Here is a 23,976-nt window from a genome sequence, read left to right as displayed (position 1 = left end):
GGAGGAAATTTTAAAAGGCGTGTAAGACAGAATTTTTTTCATTTCCCAATTTTTTTTCCTGTTTAATATTAATTGCAACTTAAGCACCAAACTATGGTCAAACATTACACAGACATCATAGGCCCTCATGGGGATTATAGTAGATTCTTGAGATTGAAGCATTTGAAGACATGGGTATGTTTTAAAAGCCAATTCCTGCAGGCACTTAACACATTTGAAATGCATCTGGAAACCACTAATTGCTGTGATCCCATAAGAAAAGTTAGGCTGTTCAAGTGTGTGGGAAACATGAAGCCAGTTTGTTTGAGTTTTATGAGTTTCTATTTAATAGTAACAACAACAAAAAAAAGTTTGTTTGTTAAATTGCTCCAAGAAGGATTTGTTTTAGCTATTGGCAGGCTGTCTTTACATAGTGTAGGAGGGTGGCTTTTTTATTTTGTTTTTTTTCAGCTTGTGACAGCTGTTTAAAAGTCATCCATTACCACCATGGTAGCCAGTTGCTAGATGAAAGCAAATGCCTTTCAGGACTGTTGTAGGAATTAGACCACCAACTAGTACAACTATCTTTTAGCTATATAAAATTGCAAAATTGCCCAGTTTCTTCATGGGGCGCTCTGGAAATACCATACAATTCTGCGGATGCTTTGAAAAGGCATGCAAGTGAGGTGCTACCTGACAAAGCATGACTTGCAGTTAAGTGTGCACTCTATCATTTCTGGAAGATGAGGTTTTTAAAATATTTCATTTATAAAATAAAATTGCAGTAAGTTTTAAAAAATATCTTCAATGGTTTCATTATTCCTAAAATTACTTCTTAAAAAATGTTAATTTCCTAGCAGAGCTGAAATGACACATGGAGTCCTGGAGTATTACAGAATCATAGAATTTGAGACCTTGGAGAATACTGAGAATTATGACATCATCATTTTACAAGAGAGGAAACAGAAGCCCATAGAGGACAAATGATTTGACTAACTAATGCCTCATCTAGGATTAGATGTCAAGCCATTTGACCCCTAGTCCATGACTTTCTATTGTTGTTCCACAATTGAACGTTATACAGGTGAAATTTCAAGTTTGAAATAAGATGAGATCTAATGTTAAAATATTTAAAAAGTTATATAGGAAATGTTTACATTATAAATGAAACCTCATAAAAACATATTTCTTAGGCAAGGACATTGTATTATTTGAACTCTGGTGGTAAAAAATCCCCGAAAACAGCATATGGAGAGGGAAATTTCCAAACTTAAAATGTTATAGTTTATACCACAATGAAAAAATAAAAACAACAAACAAACCAACAAACCAAATATTATAGTTTAAAATTCACAGGTAATACCTCCGAGGCACTAGAAACAGATGGACTAGGTACTGTCTCAAAGGTGTACTTTACTGAACATTGTATTTCCTTCTAAATAGCCTTTTCATAGGCTGGAATTTTACACTTGTTATTCTTCTACCCAGGAAGTCGAAATATCAACTAATGATAATCAGAAAAGTCAATATCACAGGAATAATCATAATTTCCAATAGTTTATACATTTCCCCTGATGGGGGGTGTTTTTCCATGAGAAGAGAAACAAAGAAGACAATCAGAAAAAGACACTGAGCAATTAAAGAGCTTCTCTTTCAAGTAGAAGCAAATAAATCCAGCCAACATTGAAGACATAGGGCCTTTCTCAATGTCGGTGCCTCACTTTTTTTTTTTAGTCGTAGAGAAAATGAACCACTTTAGGAGTCTCATAAGACTTAGTAAACATGTGTGTGCCTCTCTGCACTTTATCTCTACAAACTGTAAGTCAGGGTGATGTTAAACCATAAGATAAAGAATTCTACTGAAGTTCTTGCTCCTTTAATTTTTCACAGAATCAGCCTAGAAGGGAGGTAATGGACTTCCTGAAATTTAATTGGCTAGTGTGGAGACGTGAAACAGGCAGGAGCAAAGCACCTGCTACACCAAACCAGGAGACACTGTGGTCAGAACCCCCACATCTATAGCAGCACATCACAGCCTACTGCAGCTTGATTGAGGTTCATTCATTTCTTGCAAAATGTGTAATTCAAGTATTTTTGCTTTGCTAAACATTTAAAATGTTTGAGGCAGATCCCAAATGGGACAACCAAGTCAGACATAGAACAGGGTGAACTTTCATTAAAATGAATAGTATCTGAATATCAAATAGTAGAAAGATAAAGGAAAGATAGGGTACCTGACGCCTCTTAGCGTTTGCCCATTCAAGGTGAATTTCTCAGTTTATCCCGAAGTACTTGCAATATAAACTAGTCTAGTTTGTACTGCTGATCATGGTGTCTGCCTGCTCTACTCTTATTTCTATTAACTTCTAGGTAGAAGTCAACAGATCTTTCTCTCATATCTGTGATATTGGTCTCTACCCTGCAGGGTCATCCGAGAAGCCATTATTTCTCCCAGATATGTTCACTATGTGGTCCACGAGCCACTGAACCTTTGTACCCTATCATCCTTGATAAGAAGTGTGACCGTAATATGACATATGTTCTTTTCAAACTTTTTGGAAAAGGCCTAAGTCGTCAGGTTAAAGTTCAGGAAATAAGGTGAAGACAGTAAGGCTAAGTAATAACAGTGGTTTAAAATATAGGGTGAAAAATAGAGCTGTCTTCCTTCCCTCGTTTGTAAACTTTTAAAATATGTTTTCTTTGTATGGATAGAAGCAGAGTAGCATAGTGATTAAGAACAGACTGGGAAGCAAGACTGCCCAAGTGCAGTCCCGGCTCCTCTAGTGAGAGATTACAGTCTTCCTGTGTCTCTGTTTCCTCTCTGGTAAGATGGGAATAATAATAGTACCTGCCTCATTAGGGCCGTAATGAGGCTTAAATATGTTGATATATGTAAAATATATACAGTAGTGTTTGGCCTGTAGTTAGTGTGCTATACTTGTTTATGGGTGTCATTTTGACAGAGTCTGAGGAGGAAGGAGGTAAATAACTGATCGTTTCATCACCTTGACTCATGGTGGGTAGGAGGGGCTCGTACCGGGAGAGCTTGGTGTATGGGGGTTGGTGTAGATGATATCTATTTTTGTGGTACGCAGTCCTCTCACTGTTGTGGCCTCTCCCGTTGCGGAGCACAGGCTCCGGACGCACAGGCTCAGCGGCCATGGCCCACGGGCCCAGCCGCTCCGCGGCATGTGGGATCTTCCCGGACCGGGGCACAAACCCGTGTCCCCTTCATCGGCAGGCGGACTCTCAACCACTGCGCCACCAGGGAAGCCCGATGACATCTTTTAAGGTTCCTTTTGACTCTAAAATTCTCTGCTTCTAAGATTCCGAGGAAAGAAAGAGGTGCTTGCTTTCAAAGAATTCACATCCTATTGAGAAAGTAGGATGCTAAGCCTTAGAGGCTCAAATCCAGGTGTTTCTTATTTTCATATCTCCAGGATCCTACCTGGTACTTATCTCACAGTGAGGACCAAATATTTTCACAGTAGAATTAAGAAGGATACCTAACTGAATAAAAGGATAGATGTGAAAATGAAAAATAACTGATACTGACATTAAGAGTTTGAGGATTATAGGACCTAACTATGGCCAGCATCAGTTGCTCTGATGTTTTTAATGGATCATTTACATTGTTTTATTTTTACCTTTTATATCAAGGAAATTTGACAACAGGAGGGCTTAAAAGTTTACTTAAGTTGTTTTATACTTTTGTTTTCCTGGGGGAAGACTAGTATAAACCACATACAATTTCTGGGAACCAAAAGATTTCCAATTAAAGACCATGGAAGTTAGAGTACCTAACTGGCTGACAGCATCCTCTCAGCTAAAAGCAAACACATTTTTTGTTTCCACTGTTTGGTTAATTTCTTCTTCCTCTTCTTCTCCCCCACCAGTTCCTCCTCTTTTTAAGGAGTTTCTTACTGCTCAAGAAGCAGCTGTTGCTTTCTGTTTAACTTAACCAAAAGATGTCCTGGATTCTTGGATGGATTTCAGTACATCAGTGAAGATCATAAACTCTTTGATTGTTTAAGCAGAAGTTTACACAATCCACAGTTCCAAAATAACCCAACTTTAGAGGATAAACTTACTTTTGGAAGTAAACCAAGTTTTATGAGCTATTTGCCATTTGTGGTGACAAGTTTTTAATACAGTTGGACTTTTAAAGTCAGGTTCAAGGACTAGGGTGTGAGCATTACCAGTCATGGTCAACTGTGCAGAAATGGTTTTTACAGACCTTGAAAATATCACATTAAAAATGGCCAAAGAATTCTTCTACAATTGTATAACATTGTTATGTTGGTCAAGTCTATGCTATAGCGTTGGAATGTGTCAAAATAAATGAGCAATCAAAGGCATGAAAGTTTTACTTAAAACATAAAGAAGGCTGTCCGCTGAGGCTGACAAGTGATTTTTATCTATATAGAATGCTCTGCCCTCTGGGGCATATGATTTAGAACTCATAATATTTACCCGGAAAATCTATTTCATTCCAGAGTCTACCTTAACTAAATTCAAAATCAAACGTTAACCAGGTCCAATGCATTTAGGATGAAATGTCCTAGGTAAGTACTAAACCATTATGAAAATTATTATCCTTATATCTAAATATATATGATAAATAATAAAGATTTTATCATATGCTGAAAACATACATACTTATACCCTCAAACTTACATATATGAAATCACTTATATTGATTTTTAAAGGAATGATCTATTAGTGTCTAATACACAAATGTTTTCTTATCATCACATAAGAGACCTACAAGTAGTCAGTTGATCAAAAAATTGGTTAAAACTGGGACTCATGAAGAATAACACACTACTATCATAATAAGTTATTATAACTTAAGATACACAAGTGCACCTCAGTCACCAAGCCCTCTCTTCCCAGCAGGGATCAACTGATTTTGTTCCAGAGAGCCTTTCTGGCCCACAGCAAATCCTCCATGAATTCTAGTTTTCATTTTGTTTACAAGGGAATTAGACTTGTAAGACATTTACAAAGCTGTCTGAAAATAGAATGCTTTTCGATGCTTATATTTTTCCAGTCTTTTAAATTTGCCTCACCCACATCCAATTTAAATTGGGCAACTCACCTGTGTTGGATGTTTCCAAGGTACTCCCATTAGCTTGTACAGAACAATTCTCTTACATTTTTTGTACTCATGAAACATCAGCTTATACAAATTTTATTTAAATTATGTAATTGCAAAAAAATTAAAATTGTCACATATAGCTTGGGGGAAAAAAGAAGACTGACCTTTGGTAAACGTACCACTTAACTTTTGGAGGCAGAAATAAGAGAATGTCCTTAGCTGCGAGTATTAGGCGTGCCTTGAGTGCCAGTTTACAGAGACAATAGACAGAATGGTTAATGCATGCTGAGTTGGTTAAGTGGAGTTTGGAAAAAGAGCAGAGCTTTCAGTCAGGAGTGGGAAAGTGCCTGCAGCGTATCAGGAAGCTAAGATAAATTGGCCACATTAGGTGGTGGGAGGGCCTGTGGAGAACAAGTAAATGAATGTCCTGCCTCAAGGCTTTCAAATTCAATTTTTTTTTAAAAAAAGCAAAGTGAACAAACAAAAAACAATGCTCTTAAAATATATTTCTGTTGACTTTCAGCAACTATCAAGTCTATTTTTCATAGCCGTTTGTAACTTCCAAAGCGTGAGCTTATTTGTTGCCAATATGTAGATACTCATGCATAAGTTTTGAGATCCTTGCGATTATTAGTAAGAAAGAAATATGAAAAAAAGCACTAGATTGGAAACTAGAAGGTCTTTCGTTTTTATTAGTTTTTTTCTGGTCCCAATTCCTAAATTAACTAGATGTAAAATTTTAAGCATTTTAATTATTTTCTCTAGATTTCAGCCCTCTTTGGCAGAATCAAGGCCTGATTGCATTATCTCTAATGTCCCTTGAATTCTAAAATTCCATGATGATTATTGCCAGATATTTACTGTCAGCACTGGGAATGATGACCAGGATCACTACTGGGTTAACCCTTATGGTGGGAAGGAGACACAGGTGCTATTGTTCTCTGTGTTTGGTTCTCCTTAAAGTAGAATTAAATGACTTGTATAAAACTCAAGAACGAATTGGGGAGATAAAGGGCCAGACAAACTTTTCTTTATGCTTAATGTTCTATTACATTGGCTGGTAAGAAATAACTTCAAGTATTGTATAGCTTCTTTGCAATGCTTGCAAACCACTGACAATACCATTGCTTTTTACCTGGACCACTAAAGTAGCATCCTAACTGGCCTGCCTCTTCCTGGTATTGGCTCCCTTCGGTTGGCTCTTCACATGGTAGACATAGTGTTCTTTTCAAAACACATATTTGATCTTGTCATCTCCCCTCTCTCCACCCGCCAAAGAAACCACCATCATGGTTTTCCATTACAGTGACCAAAGTCCTTATCGTAACTAAAGGGCTCTGCTTGTCTCAAACCAGTCACTATTGGAAGTGATGGTTAAGGAAGTCACGTAAGGAAGTGATGGTTCTTTGACGTGTGGCAACTCTTCTGGTATTGACATCACCGGCCTCCAGTCATTACGATAACTGAAAATGCTCCCCTCTCTCTGCCATTGACCCACAAGCACCTTCCAACCACTTTTCTTATCACCCATTTGCCTTTTTGTCAGTTCCCTGAAGGTACCACGCTCCCTTCTGCTGTAACCTTTGAAGCTGCTCCCCCTTAGATTGCTCTTCCCCTCAAAGTAAATCTTTCCTGACTTATCTTGTACAAATTCTTTTAATATCCGTTCTTACAACTGTATGCATCTCCCCTTTGTAGCATTTATCATAATTGTAATTTCTATTTTGGTGTGTGAGTATTTGCTTAAGGCCATTCTTCTCCACCAGACTGTAAATCCTGTGATTTTTACATCTTTTTTGCTCGCAACTGAATCCCCGGTACCTGGTGCAGTGTCTGTAATATGCTAAATGCGCCACACATGTTGAATGAATGAATTGAAGGATATTAATTATGCCAGCAGTAAGTTGTACATGGAATTTTAACATTTTTAATACAAAATCTTGAATAAGCTTTCCTAATAATACCTTAGTTTAGTCTAAATCACTCTTTAAACCTGTTTGTATGTTCAAGAAGTTTTATCCCCAGAGCTCCCTATCAAAATAATTTTATAGTCAAAAAAATTAAAAAAGAAAAGGGAATTCACTTAGCCTAGAAACAGGGTTAAATTCCACTGGAATATTTCAGGTAATTTCTATGATAAATAAGGCAAATGCACAGGGTTTTTTAAGAATACGATAATGCCATTCAAAAAAATAAGCATTTGTTCTAGGTTTTCATTCATTTATTTTCTCTGGCAAAAAAAAGATCCCTATATCTAAACAGGTACTTAAGGCCCTTTGATTACAGTTGTGGAAGAAATTGGAAGAGAGGAAAATTACACATCACCCTCATTTACAGTAATGGCTCAAGGGAGATCGAGAATAGGAAAGAGACTTTTGGCTACACATTGTTTGGCTAAACCAAAAGAAAGAGATACCTAAAAGAAGAGCTGCGTTTTTTTTTTTTTTTCCATTTCATATTTCTGAGAAAGTTGCCCAATCAGGGGACTTTCATCATCTGTTTCCTTCTAAGAAGTCTTTTTGTTTTATAGCAATAGAATAAAATTCTTTACCACCACAGGTACTCTATTGTTCAAGCACTTCAGGGCACCTGCACTACTTTATGAAAAACTAACATTTGGGGACTGAAATTGGAAAAGTTCCTGAATCAGGAGTCAAGAGACCAAGATTCTGTTACCAGGGCTGTCACTAAACTTGCTCATCCCTGGATAAGTTGTTTATCATCATCTCACAGATTTGAAGAGATTGGACGTTATAATGGCTAAGAACTTTTCCAACACTTAGGTGCTGTGAAATTGGTCATCCTAGTGTTATATATATTGCTATCTCTTGTGACACAACGTGTTAGAGGCTTACTGAAATATGACCAATGGCCAGTTCTTACCTCATAGAGAGGGTCCTGTTGTCCATAGCATGGCCTTTCATTCTGCAGCAAGACAAGCATGTGCTTGCTCTGGGCCTTCATCCAGCTCTATCTGGGGAATTAGTCTCTTTCTGTGGAGTTCTATTGAAGGACTCCCCTGAGGTACCCCAATTTAGAAATTCACCTTTTTTAACATGCATATTACAAAGAATGATTGGATTAAGTAAGTGTCAAAAGATGTGAGTCCCAATCTATCTCTTATACTCAACAAGCTTTGTGACTTTTGGCAAATTAGTTAAACTCTCAGAGCCCCAATATCCTCATCTGTGAAGTAACAATAATACTTCCTATCTTCAAAGGGAAAAACATAAAGATTAAACGAGAGATTGCATTTGAAAGCACTGCCAGTTTGCCTCCACTACAAGGAGATTTGCCCGGAGTTGTCTGGTGAATAGTAAGTTCTAAATAAATATTGTCGAATTTAAATACTGTTTAACATTCAAAACTCATTGGAAAACCTGTAGAGAAAATGATTTTTATGGGACATGAGTATTTTATGTATGTTATTATTTATGGGTATTGATTGTTTTGTTGATAGTCATGAAACTGGGAGATTAAGGAGGTGTTGTTTTATGGGAATATACTTCAGATGAGTGTATTCTGACCTGCACCAAATTTTTAGCAATAGAAGCCATGTCCGAGTCTGTGTACTTTCAAAATGATAATAATATGTTATTATTATTATAAGTACTTAACATTAATTACCATGTTATTATTATAATAATATAAGATTATTATTAACATCAAGGAATTGTGATAAATCTAAATATCTGTGACTACATAGAAATTACCTTGGAATTTTACCGTCCAGGTGATTATCACCAGATTAACAAACAAATATATATATATATATATATATATATATATATATATATATATAAAGAACTATGCTATCTCAATACAACTCAAATGAAAATAAATGACTGTTTTAGTATAATAAAAATGAATAGTTAATGAGCTCAGTCCTGAGATTTTAATAAATGCTTTCTGTTGGTAAGGAAAAGTTGAGATAAGACCTGACCTCTGGACACTGGATTTCAGATACAGAATCCATCCTTTTGTTTCTACATGTGAAATTCAAGATCCTTTCAGACTAATTACATAGTCTCTGCTTTAGTCTTATCTAATGTTAATGGTTTTATTTTTTGATATTTTTTCTTATTTTTAAAAAAGCAACAGAATAATCTCTAATTAGAAATTTATCTTATTTTTTGACACACATTTAGGGAGGATTAAATTTGTCTACATGAAACACTTCAAGGTTGAGAATCTTCCTACTCACTTTTTTCAACTATAAATCAAATTTGATTGTTTTGATACTGTTCCAATGTTTTATGTTCCTCTCTACAAGAAAAATTCAAAGAGGAAGCACATTTTCCTATTGTTCAGGCTGAACAGTTTTTTGCTTATTTTAATATCTACAGTTGTTTTGCCTTTTGTAGTTGAAAAAAATGTAAGCTTTCTTCCCAGAACACTTTTGAACAGCTTCTCCTAGTAAAGAGTTTGTGAAAAGTGATAACATATTCTTCAAAACTGAAGGAAAAAAGGTGAATACGGCAACCTACTGAAGAATGTACTGATATACCTCGTAAGCATGCAATCTGTCATCTGGACATAACCTATCAATATTTATTCACATCAAAAGGAAATATTTCACCATCTTTGTAATTTAAGATGTATTTTAAAACTGTGAAAGGAGTAATTTACTTTTGAATGTATTTTATGAATTACGCCACTTAATATATTTCTTCTCTCAGAATTTGTGTGTCAGATTAGCAGAAGTATAGAATAATTAACTTTGATTACTTACCATAATAATCTATTAACTGTGTACTAACTGCCCCACTGCGACTCTTTCTCTGTCATCCACAGTTTTTTACATTCTTAGATCAATCAAGGGATCCATTTGTTGGGACTGTGCTTTGCAGCCACTAGAATAATTTTCACCCATATGTTGTTTTTATTTTAAAACCTTGGGGATATTTCATCTTGGCAGTGTTTTCAAATAAAATTGATTGTTGACTCATGCTCTGTGCAATTTCAGTAGAAAGACATTTTTTAAATTCTCTCATCTTTCTTAAAGACTTGAGGACATATGTGTGTAAAATGTTTCTTTTATTTTAAATCCTTCTTCCTTCATGAAAACAATGTTTGAAATATCTAAACTGTCACAGCTCCAAACAGATGGGAGAACAACCGTGACTAACAGGTTTTCCTCTGAGACCTCTTCATTATCTAATATTAATGAGGAAACAAAGTTTACAAATTGATAGCTAAAGCACTTAAGCATAAAACATTAGAGAGCAATTTTTTAAAGTTAACAGTTAAAACAAAGCCTAAGGTTTTATTCTCTGCAGGAAGTATTCGGTTGACAAAGAACTTAGTAAGCATCTTCATTCCCTCCTCCCCCTCCCCCCTCACTATCTAGGTAAAGATGCTTAACCTCAGTGGAAGAAGATGGTCAAGGAGTAAAGGACCTTGATTGATGAAGCATACAGGATGGTGTCTGTCTCTTCTGTTGTTCCACAGGCCCCTCTCACACCTGTGTTTCAGGTTCCTTTAACTGGAGGAATTGAGTTTAATACTACATTTCCCATGTTTAAGAATGATTATTTCTTCCTCATTCATGCCTCATTTATCTCATTAAAACTGGGAAATTGTACAGTGACTGCAAATTTCAATGGAATAATTATACTGGAAGCCAATGATGTACTAATTAAAATGTAGACTTAGTGGAGAGCGAGGGAAGCCAGCGGAGAGGGAGACAGAGAGAGGGAGTGAGAGACAGAAAGACAGGAAAGAGAGAGAGACAAAGATACAGAGTGAAAAGGAAAGGAGAAAATGAGAGGATTTGTTTCCCGTTATTTTCTGGATTTTAAAAATATGTTACAATTCCGATTTAAAAAAAATTAGCCTCAAAAATTTGAGGAGAGCATTTCTGAAAGTTGTCTATGTTAACATCGACCCATTCTACAGATATTTGCTTGTCACCCATCATGGTAAGGCCTTGTGCTGTGGGAACAGGTCCTTGGATGCTTTGCCATTTAAAAAAGGGCTTTCAGAGTTTCTGCAACAGGGCATTGCCTGAGATTCCCAAGAATAACGAAGCCCCGTAGTATTTCACAACAGAAAATTTTGTGGCTAAGCCAGAAACTTAATGTTGCTAGATTAATGAAAAAAATCATCACTGTGTTCACAGCCATCTCGTCTCCCTTTGTCCACTGCTGGCTTTTAAAATGAACCTTCCTTGGATGTCAATCTGATTGCTTATAGTTAAATTGCACCTAGGGAAGTTTATTTTCCAATCTCCTTTGGAAGATTTGACAATTTAAATAAATCAACCCAGTGACTTTATATTTAGAAATACATTCTTTTAGAACTTTTTATGCTTCCCATCAACATGATTCTATAATACCATGAAGAATACAATGAAAGCTATCCACTACAGCGACACACATTGCCTGGATCCTTGCACGCTCATTGCTTTATCAAGATTGTTGAACTCTGCAATATTGCCTAAGAGGACAATCATAGTAAAATTATTCATATGAGTGCTTCGATTTGGTTATTATTTACAGAATTGTTAGAAACAGTAAATAGGATAACATCACATAGTTAACTGTGTCATTTCAAAATCTCTTACCTGACATGGACAAAGGGGCTAACTGGTGAAAGCTATGAAGATTTTAAAGGAGAACATCACACATTATTACATTTTATACATTCTATCTCATTTCCCGCCTGGAATACAAAAAACCAGATCTTAATTGCTAATATTACCAAATCCAAAAACCAATCACACATGCCATTTTAATATGAAAACTCTAGGCATTTTAAAAAGAAATTAAGTTACGGCAAACTGGTAAGTAAGCGAAATGAAAGTAAAGGCAGGAGAATACGTTACTCACCATGCTCTATACTGAAAGTTCCTCTCAGATCTAGGTAAGTGTACTACGAGGTCTAATAAAGACGTGGAGAGGTTGTCTTTATGACAGCCTTTGAATCAAACAGTAAGTAAGTGGTTGAAGTAGAAACATATTTTGAAAGGTTAATCCCCCCATGCACAGGGAAACCCCTTTTTTTTTAAGAAAGTCACTCTGCCACCAAGAGGCTACTAATATTCACCTCTTGGATACAAATACAACCTACAGATGAAAGATTCACAACCTATGTGAAAGTACCACAGAGGATTCCCTCTTAGTCTCTATGCTGTAATGGAAACAAGAAAACAATATACCTCTTCAGGCACTTGGGGGTACTACAGGAAAACCACCTGCCCACTTAATGGAAAAGTTATATCAGCTCAATAGGGCCACAACACATAAACATAAATGTAGAATTAGTATAATTTACTGTAAAGACCACACAGGTCACACACTCATTTCTAGGAATGTTCCTCTGTTTCATCTTCCTATTTCTTTCCCTGAGAGAGCTAGCAGCCAGGTTAACATTTAAACACTCATTCTTTAAAGTAATTTAGAAATAAGCCCACTCCCTTTTTAAAAAGGAGTTGCTGAGTGTTTTCTTAGAGGGGAAATTGTATTTATGGCCTCTAGATTGCTTCACTGGCATTATAGGATAGGAATCATGTATGTTTTTCTCATTATACGAGAACATAGTCCATAGAATTTTTAGCAGTGGCAAACCTCTCCAAAGTAAGAAAAATTTTTTTTACAAGTTCAGAAATGAAATCCTTGTGGATGAAGAACCCAGTAGTAATCATTAGGGGTTATTTACACCATTTGATTATATTGGAGTATTAATTTTTCTGGTAGACGTGGTGAGAGTAAACTGCCAACAGCATGTGGGCAATATGCTGGAGAAGACAGACTGTACTGGAGTTTGACTGTTTGGTACATTTCAGCTCTTATCACAACAGGCATTGTACTTCAGAAAAATAGACTGACACCATGAGAAGATCCCACTTCTACAATTCCACTTCCACAAACACATTTTGGAAAGTCAGTGGATTCCAAAGAGAACTTCAACATTATCTTTTTATGACAAAAATGTTATAAATATCAATACTGAGTGGTGAAATCATGACTGTTATATTTTTTCACTTTATTTCTGTGTTTTCAAAAATTTTCCACAAGAAGAAAAGCCTATAATGCAATGTAGTCTGCACATACAATCAACCTAAAAAAATCTCAACAGAAACTTAGAAGTAAACAATGTCTTTAATCTGAGTTATTAAAGTAAACATATTTGACCTGGAAATACCAATACTGTTGCTTTAAGGTGTCCTAAAATCTTTTGAACATGTCTTCTAAAAGGTCTTTTGAGTTAACACAAAATGACATTTACCATGTCTGTTTCTTTCCATGTGAGAAGAATAATTACTTAATGTTTCACACGGATATGCCATTTTAGTGTGATGTCAAAAGAGCAAGGAGACATTTATCACCCAACAGCAATAAGGTGGAAAGTCAAGTCATTCTTATAGATTGGAAGCTTTAGATCTAACTGATATTTTCCTTTTCTGAAATTTCTATAAAAATTACAGAGTGCTATACAAATGCACCACGTAATTGCTGCCATTAAAACTTTGAAGTGTTCCCAGAGTGTCTCAGGACCAATCTAGTAATGATCCCACAGATAAAAGTGTTGGACAGAGCATAGACATCTCTTTCAGAGTTTATTGACAATTAAGCAAGAAGATTATTTCCATTAAAAACTATGGGAAGGACGAGGGGATGGTCAGTGGAAAATGGAATAAGACATCATTTTCATTTACCTCATGACATATTGGAGAAGGGAGAGTCTCTAAAACTCAAGGACAGATCTCCTTATCTCTACTGCCCATCATTCTGACTGTAAAAGGGAAGCTGGACTCTCTCTAGAACACCGTCATGAAATAAAGGCATTACTGGTCCGTAAAGCACTGCATTGCTTCTAGTACACATCTAAGCCACGTGACATCAATGGCAAGCAAAAGCTGGCTATCTGCTGACCAGGTGATTTTTACTGTTCACAAAAGAGCATTTTGTTTAGTGATTTACCTTCAGGGAAAAATAAGGAAATGAGTTGAAAAAAATTTAATGAAACGTGAAGACTAGTACCTAAAGTGACTGATCCAAAACTAATTTCACAGGGCTTGAGGGTGCAAGTGTCTGAGGGAAAAGGGGGAAAACGGAGAAACCGAGACTGGTAAAGTGTAAGACAAGCCCACTGAGAGTTGAGTTTGGGAAAAAGAGAGTCATATTCAGTATTTCTTCCTTTGCCTGGAAGTAATATTAAGAGTATTAAAGAGGCTAAGGTAAGGAAGTTTCCCAGCTTTAGGCTTGGGAAAGGGCAAATCCAACCTGTCTCTAAAGATGAGCTGAATGTGTCGCTCGGTAATCAGGCTCCCATGGGCCTCAGCTGTGCCTCGTGAGCGGGCAGTCCGCAGGCATCCCGAGGAAGACAGGCAAAGTGCTTCCACATGCTTCCTTTCTGGCATGATTCCAGGCCCTCTCCTCTCCCTCTCTACCCCTAACTCAGGCTCCTTTTCCTCCCAGCCTCTCAACATCCCAGATTCCGAATCATGAGTAAGAGTGGAGGTTGAATGGAGACAATCATGTAGGTACTACAGTTGAGAAATTCACTTTCAAAGTCTTCATCATCATAAGGTTTTAAAAGAAATGTGGTAAAACGAACGTAGCAATGTTTGTTCCATTAAAATACAGGGTCCTCAGGAGTTGTTCAAACTAGATTCCATGTGTTGGGTGACAGCTTCCTGCAGATAAGACACGTTTGATAATCCTCCAGGGTCCTTCAAGAGGGAAGCCATGACCTCTCGCCAAACTTTGGTCCTCATTGTTTCCATGAGAGATTCAAACTAGAGAGTGTATTTCCATTAAAACTTCAGGACATCACCTGTAGTATTACTTAAAGGACGGAGATAGTTGTGCCAGGAGCCTCAGCTGGATGGCTGTCCAACCAGAAGAGTAATATTGTGACTTCTGCTCTACTGTCTCCTAGCCTAGTTTATGAAGAATAAACCTTAGTATTAATTTGGGCTTTCTACGTCATTAAAAAAATGGCATTTTTTTTCTCTCAAACTCCCATAACAACCAGGAGTAGAACTGATTTCACTATGTGATAAAATTTCACCTGGATGAAAATTGACATAGAGAACAGATCATTTTTGTCATCATTTTGCAAAACTGAATACCCCTTCATAAGAATCTGGGAACGGTTGTACTCAAGTTATAATGGTTAAATTTGATTTTTTTGTCCATTCTTTTTTTTCCCGATGGAAAAAAATTTTAAGGAATTGAGTAGTTCTACACATTTTCACTGAGTTCTTCCTCGTTACTGTATGTGTGTGTGTGTGTGTGTGTGTGTGTGCGCGCACGCACGCGTGCGTGCTTTTTTTAAAAAAAAACTCCAGTGTATATAACAAAGGGCTAAATAGCATATAATGTAAACCATTGAAATATCATTTTTTCCTGACTAGATATGATTTTTTTTTTTTCTGAAAAATTCTACCATAAAAGAGGATATATCAGGGCTTCCCTGGTGGCACAGTGGTGGGGAGTCTGCCTGCCGATGCAGGGGACGCGGGTTTGCGCCCCGGTCCGGGAGGATTCCGCATGCCGCGGAGCGGCTGGGCCCGTGGGCCATGGCTGCTGGGCCTGCGCGTCCGGAGCGGGAGAGGCCACAGCGGTGAGAGGCCCGCATACGGCAAAAAAAAAAAAAAAAAAAAAAGGGATATATCAGGCAAACAGTAGGGAGGGAGAAGGGGCAAAAATATTATTTCTAAAGAAAATGAGAGAATGGATATGAATCATGGCTGTAGATAAATCAGAAATGCAGCTGTTTGGGACCAAAGTCTAGTTATCACTATATGCCACGCCCAGAGACATGGTGATCTTTAAAAGGCAACCCCAGGTGTTGACAGTGTAGAGACATCCCAGGAGAACTCTTTGACACTCAACCTCTTAGACTTTTACCCTCACCACAACTGTATTCCTTCCTGTTTTCAATATGCATGAATATACTTTCTCATCCAAATTCAGGAACCATACCTGTTTTCAACATTAAATTTGCTTTTGATCATTCCTATCTTTACAGGAATTACCACCCAAAGAGCATTAACTTAGAAGTCAGGCATTTTGGACCAAATTTTATAAGACCAACACTGAATCATTTATACTTTCTCCATCTGTGCCAAAACTGAATTTGGATATTAGAAGGCCTACACATTCTACTTGAAGAGACATATTTCTTACAGCATTTTCTTGTTTTCATTTGAAAATCTAAAACAGAAAAATAACTTCTGATCTTAAGCTGTGATTTCTACCTTCTATGACCCTCATTTACAGCCAATGGTCTTCATGTGATCTTCAGATCTTAACTCCAAATCTTCAGCATTGCGGGGTCTGCACACTTGGGAATAGACAGGAACTTTAAAACTGTAGCAACAGTTACTAAAATGATTAGCTTTATGGATATTTTAAGGAAAAGCCATTTACTGTGCTAAAGTTTGGGAGGGGCCCTCAGTGTTTTATCGCAAAGGACTCAGAAGGTTACATAACAAAGGTAAAACTTTCCCTCCAGCACTTTGAAACTCACAAGATAATTTTGAAGCTTGTATTGGAAATAATTTTGTACACCAAGGAGCAAAATGCTGAGATCTGTTTATAGAAGTTTAATGTAAACCAATGCATTATTCTCCCATGGCATTCATTCTAACAACCTCACTACAAATCAGACTCATTTAACCCTCAGAGATTTCAGTTCCTTTTCCTAAAGATGAGACTGGGACAGATGATGCCTGAAAATCCTATCCAGGTCAAAGATTCTATAATTTGGTAACACCCTAAATAGCAAACAACACATTTCCAGTTTGACTGGCTTTATGCTTTTTAAGATCCCTTGTACAGTTGAGAAAAAAAAATTCACAAAATTCACAAAAATTTAACACTCATATTGTTCCACCACGTGTCTACTCTGAGTGGATACTACTCATGGAATTATATTAACTCGTTCAGCTCTTAAACCAAAGTATTAAAGACTTAGAAGAGTTGGACTCCCGGCACAATTAATAGTTGTACACTTGAATACCGAATTTACTGCCAAGGAGTAACTAGGCCTTAGGAAAAACGGTTCTCATCATGTCCTTCATTGTTCTGTAAAAATGTTTGACAGTAAGGGAAAGTACTTCACTCTGAAGGAAATTTTCCCTATTTTACAAAGATGTTAGCGTTTTGGAAAGTCAAGAGTAAACAAGGACCCAAAATAATAAATACTTTTCCTTTAATTTTTTTAATTACAAAAGTCAAACATAGGACTTAGGCAAAGTTTAAGAGTATACAACTATATTAAGGAAAGAGAAAAAATGGAGAAAGAACTTCTGATATAAGGCTGTGATGTCAAAAGACAACACCATTTTCAGATAATTTGGTGCACCAAATTATTATTATTATTTGGTTTATTTCTTCTCCATACACATAATAATTGGTATCATTATTGAGCATAATATTTTGTTACTGGATGAAGCTCACAAGTATTACTAGTGACAATAATATTTTTTGATTGGGTGAAACTAGGAATATCTCTTGCAGTTTAATAAATTATAGTTTCTTCTTTCTATACTAAAATGGAGAGAGAGAAACATTATAAGTTGAAGTGATTTTCGTGTCATTCTCTCTGTGGTTTTTAAAATTGTGTATAAATGAGCCATGTAATATAAAGAATAAACACATATGGACAGAGACCATTGCTGAAATTAAGCCAAGTTTATAAGAAAAGTTAGCGCATAACTTAATAACTTATGATTATTTTGTTGCATGGTAATTAAATATAAATGGAGGCAATTTACATTTATGAGTTTGATGATAATAATTGAAAATAATGACTAGCAATAATTTCTGATCGTCTATTATGTACCAGTTGCTTTACAAACATTATCTCCTTGCTACTTAAAGTGAGGTCTTTGGACCAGCAAAAAACTTGTAAGAAGGTGTAATAAAGGCAGAATCTCAGGCCCCAACCCAAACTTACTGAATCAAATTCTGCATTTTAACAAGATCTCCAGGTAGCTATAAGAGGGGATCTTATCAATGAACACTAAAGTCTGAGAAGCACTGCATTGTCTCATTTTTTCTTTTCAGTAACTAGCACATAAGGTGTCACTCGCCCCCTATGAGGAAAAGGAAGCTCAGAGAAGCAGAGGTAATATTCAAAATATTTGACACCTGATTCAACACAGGCGTCAGCCAACAAGAGAGGAGAACGGAACAAGAGTAGGTGCAGGTGTCCAATTCAACCCTGCCGAGAACTGAAGGACCCATCTGAGCCACCTTCTCTCAGCCGGTAATTAGCACAGCTAAGATTCAGACCCTGGTTAATGAGTGGCAGAAACATATTTTTCACACTATCCCACAGAGCGATTTTATGACTGTTACACAAATAAATCAAGAATTTCTGAGGTCAGTTGGGGTGAGAAGTAGATTCAAAGCTAAACTTAAAAGCCTTCGCTATTTCTGGTTTTTCTCTACCCGTTTACTTCTCCATTTCAATCCCTCCGCCCTACCAGAATTGAGCTGAATTCGTGGACACCCAGCTGATGTGGCAGAGAATTACTTGCTGCGGGGGAAACCTTCCACATGTACTGTGAGCACAGGGTCAAGTGTGAAGTGTCCTATGTGAGTGTGGTAATAGTTTAAAAGCAAAAAGAGACACAACAGCTGAAAGACTCACAGGTGGAGAACTGGGGTGTTTTATAACCCATCCTCCAAAATGTAAAAGTTTTGTCTCTGTGACTGCTCTTCTCTCAATAAGTGATCATGGAGTTTTCCTGGTGACACCCAAATGAAATCTATGTCACCCTCTGTTTCAAGGAAGTCCAGACTCCTTTTGTTCCTCGCAGGGCTTCTATTCACAGTCCAGCAGGAAACCTTATCTCCTTCTTCCCTGGTCAGTGTCACTGCACTTCCCCTGCCTTCGCCAGGCTTTGCTGGGGAAGTGTCTGCATGATTTCTTTTTTTATTCCTAGGATTGTGACCACAGATAATGGGAAAAAGGAATATTTGTTTCTCTGGAAAATATCATCTCACAGTTACAAGCAAAGCCAGAGATATGTCCAAACCCCAGTGTTGGAAGCATCTAGGGAGTAGTCATTTTTTCTTTTAAATTTTTTATTGATGTATTAATATATAGAAATGGTGCATGTATCATGAGTATACAGCTTGATGAATTTTTAAAACCTGAATATACCTGTGTAACCAACACCCAGTTCAAGAAACAGAACATTACCAAGGAGGCAGCCTTTTAGCTGCCCATTCATGGCAGGGTTTGTGAATTGCCGGGGGTAAGCAGCCCTCCTGTTTGTGACCCATCTCAGGCTGATGAAGTCAACTTTGTAAATGTAGCCACAGTCTGAGGTCCAGGCTGACAGGAAGGTGTGGACTTGGACAGTAAGTTGCGGTTGGGATGTTTGCTGATTAGTATAGGGGAACCTGATTATTTCCACCACCAGGTTCTTGTTTGTTGGGCCTGACTTTAGAAGCTGTGGCATTATTTGCAGCTCTCAAAGTCCACTGCATTTTCTGGGATTGACTCTCCATCCTCTACGTTGCTCCTGGAGAGCCACAGAAGACTCATCTCTTTATACTTCATCTTAGTGTGGGAATATCAAGATTCTTCAGCCATCGTTAGCCGTAAGTATATTCCACTTGGACCTTTCTTCTCCTTTGTCAAACATCTTCCTCTCACTTCTCCCAGTTGATCTGTTATGGTTTGCCGACTGAAAAAAAAAAATGCACAGCCTAAAAGTTGAGAATCATGTTTTATTTGGCAAACTTACTGGGGACATAGGCCCGGGAGATAGCCTTTCAAGGCGCGGGAGATAGCCTCTCACAGACCTCTGAGGGACTGTTCCAAAGAGGTGAGGGAGAAGCCAGGGTGTACAGGAGTTTTTACAACAAAAACCAGGCAGAATATCAAAAGATTACTGTTAATTGAAAAAAAATCCGGCTATCTCAAGTTAATGAATTTAGCACTTTTCTATGTGCAGGAAGATGCACGAGTCTGGGCTCATTGAGATCATTCCTTTGATATGCACCTTAGCTGTCCAGGGCCAGCGTCCTGGTTTTTTCCATCCTGAATCCCCTCAGGGTGCACAGTCAGGGCAGCTGCAGTGGCTGAGGGCTAGACGGCCCCAACATCCTTTGTTTACTGACATGGCAGGCGACATTCTTTGACCACAGGTTGCCTTCCAATTGGAATGGGAAGCCGGAGCCATGAGAATCCTTTCACTGTACTCTGAATCACTAGTTCTTGGGAAGTGAGGTCATTCTACGTGGACTGTGTGTCTCTGAGATCATGAACCACCTCCAGAAACCTCTGTTCTGCCTGCTGGTTTTTTTCAGCCTCTGAGACTTCCATCCTGTCTTGTGTCACTGGTATAGTTTACAAGACTCCGTCTTCTCCTTAGGGTCTCAGAGATGCACGCTTTCTGTGAATTTGTCCAGTTTATGGTGAAAGACCTTATGCCCATAATTCAAAGCTTGCTTGATTACAAGTCACACAGTAGTAGGCACCTCCATAAAGAATCTGGGATCAATTAGTGAAGCAGAGCAATTACATCTGCAATAATCCAAGCAAGAAGGTTACCCGCTTAGCTATTTGTCATTTCTCAGGAAACTTAGTGCTTCGTGGATGTTGGGTGAAAACTAATGACAGCTTCACAACTTCATGTGAGAGATATTGAGTTTTCCTTAAGTTATTGAAGCAACACAATATCATGTAAGTTTGATTCTCTACCTGAAGTAGCCAGGTTCGAACCGTGTGTTCACCCCCATATTGCAATTCAGAGTTGAATGACATTTCATCATTGTTTCACTGGTAACCTGGTAGGGTTCTAAAAAAAGAGAGCAGAAGCAAACACGCTCAGAAATGATACAACTTGGCTTCCTACACATTAAATCAGCAAAGCAAGCTACAAGGCCAGCCCAGATTCAGGCAGCAGAGAAAGAGACTCTACCCTAGTGCTGGTAGAAGCAATGCGACTTTTCAGTTTCTCCCAACAAGAGGAGAGACATGTATCCCAGATGCCCCCCACCTCCTGCCTAGTTAATTGCCAGCAACCCCCCAAAGCGTAATTGCCTTTCTTGACCAGCTGCTGCCTGCAAACATATGAGTCCCATTGAGACAAGAACTGCCTGTCTGAGCCCAGGCCAAACTGGCAGTCCACAGAATTGCGAGCTAAATAATTAGTTGTTTTATTACATCACTCAGTTTTAGAGTGATTTGCTACACAGCAAATACTAAGTGATAGACTGCCCTGTGAGACACTAAAAAATGTACAATAACCATCAAACATTAAAATTTAATTCTGGTTTTATTTCTGTCTTCTTTTTTTTTCACGCGGGCCTCTCACTGTTGTGACCTCTCCGGCTGCGGAGCACAGGATCCGGACACGCTGGCTCAGCGGCCATGGCTCACGGGCCCACCGCTTCCCGCCATGTGGGATCCTCCCGGACCGAGGCACGAGCTCGCGTGCATCAGCAGGCGGACTCCCAACCACTGGGCCACCAGGGAAGCCCTATTTTTGTCTTTTGAAAAACATTAAAGGGTATCTCACAGCCCACAGCACCACTTGTGAGAAAAATAAACAAAACGGCACAATCTCCTGTCCTTCGCTCTATAATCCATCGAGCAGATCTGGAGCCCTTCTTGCCTCATTCTGAAACCACTCCTCAAAATTCTGTCGAACGCCCTGCCCACCCACGCTTCTCACTTCCTGCCTCTCGAAAACGCACGCTTGGCTGCCCCTGTGAGGGGTGATTCCGGGGACCTGCCCCTGCCTGCTCAGAGGCAGCCGAAGGATCCAGCAGCTGCCTGCCGTATTGTCCTTGCTCGCTCACAGAGACATCTGTGGCCGTGCTTCTTGGAAAAGCTGGGCTCTTTTGTCACCCTGATGGCTTTTCTTACAAAGAACCTCCTAAAAATCTTCCAAAAAAAAAAAAACAAAAAACCCACGTCTCCACTTGTTGCCTAAGCAAATTCTACTGGGCGTGATACGGTAGAAGTAGCCTGGGAGTGTGAGACTCGTTCACACCTTCAGATGGGGGCTGTCTCTACTCTCTACTGGACGTATTGCCAAAGTCAGCCCTCAAGAATGTACCCAGGCTAAGAGCTTGAACGGGGCAAAAAAAAAAAAAAAAAAGTGAGGTGAAGCTTGAGCAAATTTACAAGTAGAAGACAACTTTTTTTAAAAAAAATAAATGTACATAATGTCCTCAAATGGGCAAGTAGCTCCGAAACAAGTGGCAATCAGAAAGCAACTGTTTTAGTAGTTGCTAGAACTTTAATGGAAATGCCTCAGCATAGATTCAGTGTCAGCTGACAGCACTGCTAGACAGTATTAGTACTACCAGGCAGCACTGGTACTGCTGGAGTGCTGTATGGGTAAGTTGTGGGCCTCAGGGGCTTCCTGTGGGAGGCTGGGAGGCCTGACTTGCCAATTAGTACAAAAACTCAGTCAAACCAATGAATCAGGATATTAAGTTACTGGAGAAATTCAGGAATGAGAACCAAGAAATAAACAAGCCAAAGCATTCAGATAAGGAGCTGGGTCAGAGTCAGTTGTCGCATCTTGGAATCAGCCATGAGGGTCAGGAGTAAGCAAAATGATTGTACCCAGAACCCCTTGAGATGAGATACTAAAATTTCTTACTTGGTTCTTTGCTTCCTAAAAAGGGTCTGTATCTATGAGTGGAAAGTTGTACAGAGCTAAACAGTATGCTACTACCCACTGTTAGGAAAACCCCAGGGGGAGAGTAAGGTGAGGCTTTAAGCTTGCTTGGTATGAGCAGTAGAAGGTGGAACAGGTCAAAGGCCCCAACTGAAATCATCCAATTCCCAGTGCTTTTCTCTGGGTCCACGTCATCACAGTCATGGAATAGACGTGTTGGAGATTAAAGGTTTTATCCTGGACTGAAAATTCTTTTTGACTCTTCACTTTGATGGTTACAGCTAGACAGCAAAATTAAGCTGGCCAAAAAGAAGAGGAATCAAGGTAAACATGGATGTAGCAGTTACAATAGAGTTGAAAATATTTGGAAGGGATCAATGACATAACTGTTTACTTATAAGAAATTATATGTGAATGAAACGAGAATCACAGTCTGTCTCTGACCTGGAGAAATTCTCTCAGTATGATTTCATCCCTTTGCCATTTGTTAGTAATCTTGACAAATGAAACGATGACTTGAGATCATGCATGTGTGTGGTTGAACAAAAGCACTAAATTGTATTGGGTCAGAGTCTGGAAAGTTTAGTAAAACATAACTTCCAGGGGAAGGTCATTTTAAGTAAGGCAGATTATAGTGTTAGCGTATGGACACTGTTCTTTAGACAGGATTGCTGGCTGGCTGGTGATGCCTGTACAACTCTGGAAGCTCTGTTTGAAAGATGCTCTTCTACTGTTAGTCTGAGAGTTTGGGATTATGAAGTCAAGTTCAGTTATACTTAGAGAGTAGAGCCAAAATATGTTGTTTAGGAATATTTGGACATCGTCAGTAATCATCTTTATACCCTGACTGGGGAAGAAGTGTGCTATCTTGGCCCTACATTAACCACCTTGAAGATAGTATCATGTTGTTAGGATAGAGATTTCTGCAATACAATCTCATAAAGGCATTCCATTTTCTCAGCTCAGGCTTTAAGTTGAGCACACACTTCATAAATTCTACAGGAACTGTTGTCACTATAATTGCTGCTTAGTGCTTGCAGAATCTTGAAGGTAACAGTGCTATGACTTGAAGATGAAACTGTTGCATGAAAAATCTGAGAGAGCAGAGGAAATGAAGTAATGGGCCACTAAGATGTCTGTATATTCAGAGTAGTCATATAATCCACATGACAATGCAGAGAATTATTCCATCTGCAGTGAGTTTAATTATATCAAATGAGCATAACTACAAATTGTCACTCATATTTTTGAGGAGGTGAGAATGTGCATTCTCGCCTGTCTCACTGAT

The sequence above is a fragment of the Stenella coeruleoalba genome (genome assembly GCF_951394435.1).
Source record: "Stenella coeruleoalba genome assembly, chromosome: 4".
Classification (NCBI taxonomy): Eukaryota; Metazoa; Chordata; class Mammalia; order Artiodactyla; family Delphinidae; genus Stenella; species Stenella coeruleoalba.
The sequence above is the reverse complement of the archived record's forward strand: the minus strand, read 5'-3'. Positions refer to the sequence as shown.